At 41.1% G+C, this 5,208-nt stretch overlaps 1 pseudogene; it reads left to right on the forward strand.

Moving 5' to 3' along the window:
* Positions 1-388: 388 nt before the first annotated feature.
* LOC144324126 (ADP-ribosylation factor 1 pseudogene) lies at positions 389-2,069 on the forward strand (annotated as a pseudogene).
* Positions 2,070-5,208: the final 3,139 nt, after the last annotated feature.

Raw genomic sequence — 5,208 nt, forward strand, 5'->3', positions numbered from 1 at the left:
TCATTTCACATGTGCAAATCTATTAAAGTATCATTATATGATGGATGTCTTCAATAAACCAACCAAGGAGTATAGCAACACGTCATTTGTCCCATATTGTAAGGGAATGGAGTGTTTCACAGGCATGCATTTTCCAAATGATGGACACATACCCCTTTAAGGTCAAAAAAATCTGTTTTTAGCACTTACTGTGAAAATATTTCTCAAAAAAATGTTTTATATCCTTGTCTCTTTTAAAGTACAAGTTATAAAGATATATATATTCCTTTTTACAATTCAGGTCTGCTGAGTGCTCTTTACTGCCCAAGAGCCTTTTGTGTATCTAGGAGAATCTTCATAAATACTTTGTACTTTGATTTATGGTCAATGAATTGGGCTTGTAGATTCAGTAAACAATTAATAGTTTAATCAGGTGGGAGTGAAACCAACGCCTGGCTCGGAGCAGTAGCCTCGCCGCGGCCGCCGAGGGTTTCTCTGGCCAGTGTTGCTCCCACCAGTCTACAGCATGGGAAATATCTTCGCAAACCTCTTCAAGGGCCTTTTTGGCAAAAAAGAAATGCGCATTCTCATGGTGGGCCTGGATGCTGCAGGGAAGACCACCATCCTGTACAAACTAAAGCTGGGTGAGATCGTGACCACCATTCCCACCATAGGCTTCAACGTGGAGACCGTGGAGCACAAGAACAGCAGCTTCGCCGTGTGGGATGTGGGTGGCCAGGACAAGATCCGGCCTCTGTGGCGCCACTACTTCCAGAATACACGAGGTCTCATCTTTGTGGTTGACAGCAATGACCGGGAGCGTGTGAATGAGGCCCGTGAGGAGCTCATGAGGATGCTGGCGGAGGATGAGCTCAGGGATGCCGTCCTGCTGGTGTTTGCCAACAAGCAGGACCTCCCGAACACCATGAATGCGGCTGAGATCACGGACAAGCTGGGGCTGCACTCCCTGCGCCACAGGAACTGGTGCATTCAGGCCACCTGTGCCACCAGCGGGGATGGGCTCTATGAGGGACTGGCCTGGCTGTCCAATCAGCTCCGGAACCAGAAGTGAGCCCCCCCCCCCCCCCGCCCTCACTCCCTCCTTCCACCCTGCTTTGCTCTCCTGTGGTGTGAGTGCCAGAAGCTGTCTCCACGGTCGGTCACAGTGTGCTTCACCACGCTGGAAATGTGCAGACGCAGCCTGCAGCCGGGTTTTTATTTAATGTAAATAGTTTTGTGTTCCCAACGAGGCAGTTTCTGGTACTCCTATGCAATATTACTCAGCTTTTTTTATTGTACAAAGAGAATCAACCCACCGTTCAATACTGAGAAGGGATTTGGGCACACGGGGCCTCCGGGAGTCGCTGTGTGGGACCAGCCTGGCACACCTCCTCTGGGCATTAGGTCTATGTTGAGATCCATTTTGGTGGTTGGTTTTTAACCCAAACTCAGTGCATTTTTAAAATCGTTACAAATACAAGAAAAGGAGAACACTTGAACACACAGAAGGGAGATATGTGCCTAGTGTAGGTTCTGCAGGGGCGGCCAGAGTCCAGTCCACCAGTGGGCCATTTCCCGTCGGGAACGTGAGACAGGGCAGAACCAGCCACGGTCCATTCTGCATGGTCACAATAGGGTCCCTGTGATCGCTCTTGTCTCGGGTCATCCTGTATCCCCTAGCATTTGTGCTTGTACTTGTGCTTATACGGCCACCCAGGAGATGGGCTGGGGGCTGCATCACTGCTCACGGACCCCTTGGAGGGACCCCGGCCTCCCTGGGGGCAGTGTGGGCACTCTGGCTTCCTCTGGGCTGCCTGGGGTCTCACCAGCAGGAGTGCGGGCGGGCAGGCCAGTCATCCCAGCACCTCAGCCCCGAGCCCCGGGAGCCCTGGTCTACATGTGCTTTCACTCCCTCAGCCTGCAAGGGTCAGATTTGCCATCAAAACAACGACCTCTACTGTTTTCTTTTGTATTTTGATAAACACTGAAGAAGCTGGAGCTGTTCAACTTTATCTTGGGGAAGTTCTCAGAACTGGTTTATTTGGTGTCGTGGAACCTCTTACTGCTTTCAATACACGATTAGTAATCAACTGTTTTGTATACTTGTTTTCAGTTTTCATTTCGACAAACAAGCACTGTAATTATAGCTACTAGAATAAAATCTCTTAACTATTAAAAAAAATAATAGTTTAATCATTAAAACATGATAATGTAGCTAAAGAATCAATTTCTCTTCAATATTTAAACTCTGATTATTAACTAAACTGTACTAAATGAAAATCATATCTGTCAGATTCTCTTTAACCTTAGAAACCAATTGACATAACTTTATAAAATAAATTATGAATATTTAAATATATTTCTTAAGGTTAATCAGTCTTATAAGACTACTAAACTACATTCTTTTAAGAATCTCCAGTACCTGTAAAGAAAACACATGTAAATGTGCATGGCAATTTTAAAAGCATATGCAAAAATCTAGAACAAAAATACCAGAAAGGGAGACAGAACATAAAGACTCCTAACTCTGGGAAACGAACCAGGGGTGGTGGAAGGGGAGGAGGGCGGGGGGTGGCGGTGAATGGGTGACGGGCACTGAGGGGGGCACCTGACGGGATGAGCACTGGGTGTTATTATGTGTGTTGGTAAATTGAACACCAATAAAAAATTAATTTATTAAAAAAATACTATTGCCATTAGATTTGTTTATGGATGTGTGTCTGTGTATATGCATGTAACCTCAGTATTATAGTAATTATGACAGAAAAATCCCTAATTATGGCAAAATAATTTAGCTTTTAAGTGGAATTTTGAGTTGATGACTCTTTATTGGGGTTTTCCAATGTTCATCAATCACCTACATTTTTACTACCTGAAAATGTTTTTGGATTTCATCAGTTACATGTCAGAGGGTCCTGTCATTTATATATAATGCTGTCCTAATGTCTAACAGGCTTATTTAAAACTTTTAGGTTAGAGTATGTAACCATGATGACAGGTCTAGGTATTGACCAAATAGTGAACAGTATATACGTATAATTGAATCACAGAGTATTCTTTTTCTATATATATTTTTGGAAAATTTAGCCTGTCTTTTCTTTTGTAGAGTATGTATTATTAATCTCTTTGATAAGTTTGTTTTTGTTTTTGTTTTTTTAGCTAAGATAACTACTCTAAATTTATGTTCAAATATCAGATGTTACTCAGTGGGCGTTCAATTATTTTACTTTGTTTTGCCTTTTCTCACTTCTCCAAACATCTTTTAGCTTATACTTGCCTTATATTCTGATAATAATAAGTTAATGCAGGATCATCTTGATTTTTCTTTTTACCAGGATATGAAAACAACTACTCTCTAAGAACCCCTGATTTATTTTATTTTTTTTTTCCTGATTCATTTTAGTAGAAAATAGAATTAAAGACCAAATTTGTATAAGAGTGTATGTATGAGTGCTGGTGCTACAGAAATAATGTGCCGGGGACAAATTCAAAAATAGAGTTGGAAAAACTGTCCTTTTACATCATAATTTCATATTAACACCTACAATTCAATTTTAAATGTATTAAGCTCTTGAGATAGCATGCAATGTATACCAAGGCCACATTTATATTGGTGACTTAGAGCATAAGTTGATTTGGAACCCATATTTGACCTACTGTACCCCTTCTGCAATAGTAAAATTTTTGTATCTTATAATTCTTGCTTGGATATCATATCATTGTCAAAGTATTACTTTGCTCCTTTGTGATACTGTAAAATTGAAAGGTTCTGTTGGTATAGATATTTTTGTTCTTAAATGTAGTGGTCCATGGCTGCCTTGTTTTTGAGTTGATGTTTTCTCTGTTATTTTCCGTGCTTATTTTCACTGTGTGTTCAATCTTACTATTTTTCTGAGTCAATTCTAACCAGATGGCATCTCGGGAGGTCTGACATTCATCAAATGGTCATAGACCTGGGGTGGAATGGGTTTGTGGCGAACAATGGGAACCTGACCTGCTCTCGCTTGTGGATAAGACCACACAATTCAACTTCCTGCTAAGTTCCTTTTCCCTGAATTCTAGTTTCTGATTGGAATTGAAAAGCTGATTTGACCTTCATCACTGTGCTATGCAGGTTTTCTGGATCTTGTCAGATATAAGCGAACATTTCTCTGCTAAATAGGAAAAAGCTTAAAACAGACAAGGTTGGGCACAGGATGAAAAATCTACTAAATCAGAGTTACTCAGTTCATGACACCTGCCTTCTTGGATTTTGCTTTCTTGAAGTTTTGTGACACTGTTTTCCTCTGACTACCATGTTGGCCCTAGGTGGTAAGGTTCTTTTTTTATAGTGTGGTCCTTAGTTCTCTTTAGCATGATGAAAATAGGCTGAAACTATCAAACTATCAAAATAGGCTGCAAGTACTAGTAGGCTCTTAAATAGATGTAAATACAGAAGTTACAAAGACTATATGTCATCATTTAGTTAGCAGATTAGATTCTAGTTTCCCCCTAATTAGTTTTCTTTCCAGAGGCACAGACCTCATGGCTTTCAAGAGATGGAAGTTCTACTTCCCGCTTATGAATAGCACTTTTCCAGATATGTTGGCCCATCTGAAATTTGTTGTCCAAGCAACTGAAGTCCTGTATCTTAGGTCCAGTTTCAGATGCAGGAGGATATATCTGATTGCTGATGAGTGATCTCCCTGCTCTGAGAAGGGTCCCTACCTTTTGTCCAAAGCAGTGATGCTTCATCCTAAACTATTTGCAACGATGTAACAAATTTTTTGTGCTTTAACCATAGCTTCCTTATAACCCAGTTTATACATAGTATTGGGGAGTCTCTTCCCTTATAGAAGAATCTTCTCTCTTCAGGAGAAAGTAACACTGGCTCCTGCTTACTGTACCTAAACCAATATTTGGGGTCCTAATATATATGCTGCTGCTTAAGATCACACCTAAATACTTTCCACTTAGAATCCCATTGTAAGGCCAAGTGTGTCATTTTGGATTCTCATGGAAGCTAGCTCCCACTCTTTGTATCTTTTCAGGCAGACTCATAAACTGTATGATGTGGCTGCCCTTACTGGGATCATCTTTTGAGAATGGTCTCCTGTCTCTAACCAAGTGCTTCTCAACCACTTTCACTTCTTTACACACAGAGAAAATGATAATGTCTGCATTATACATTGGCTTCCAGGCCCCATCAAACAACACCAGTGACTGATGGGATGTATATCTAGGCATACC

This window comes from Canis aureus, chromosome 11 (assembly GCF_053574225.1).
Source record: "Canis aureus isolate CA01 chromosome 11, VMU_Caureus_v.1.0, whole genome shotgun sequence".
Taxonomy (NCBI): Eukaryota; Metazoa; Chordata; class Mammalia; order Carnivora; family Canidae; genus Canis; species Canis aureus.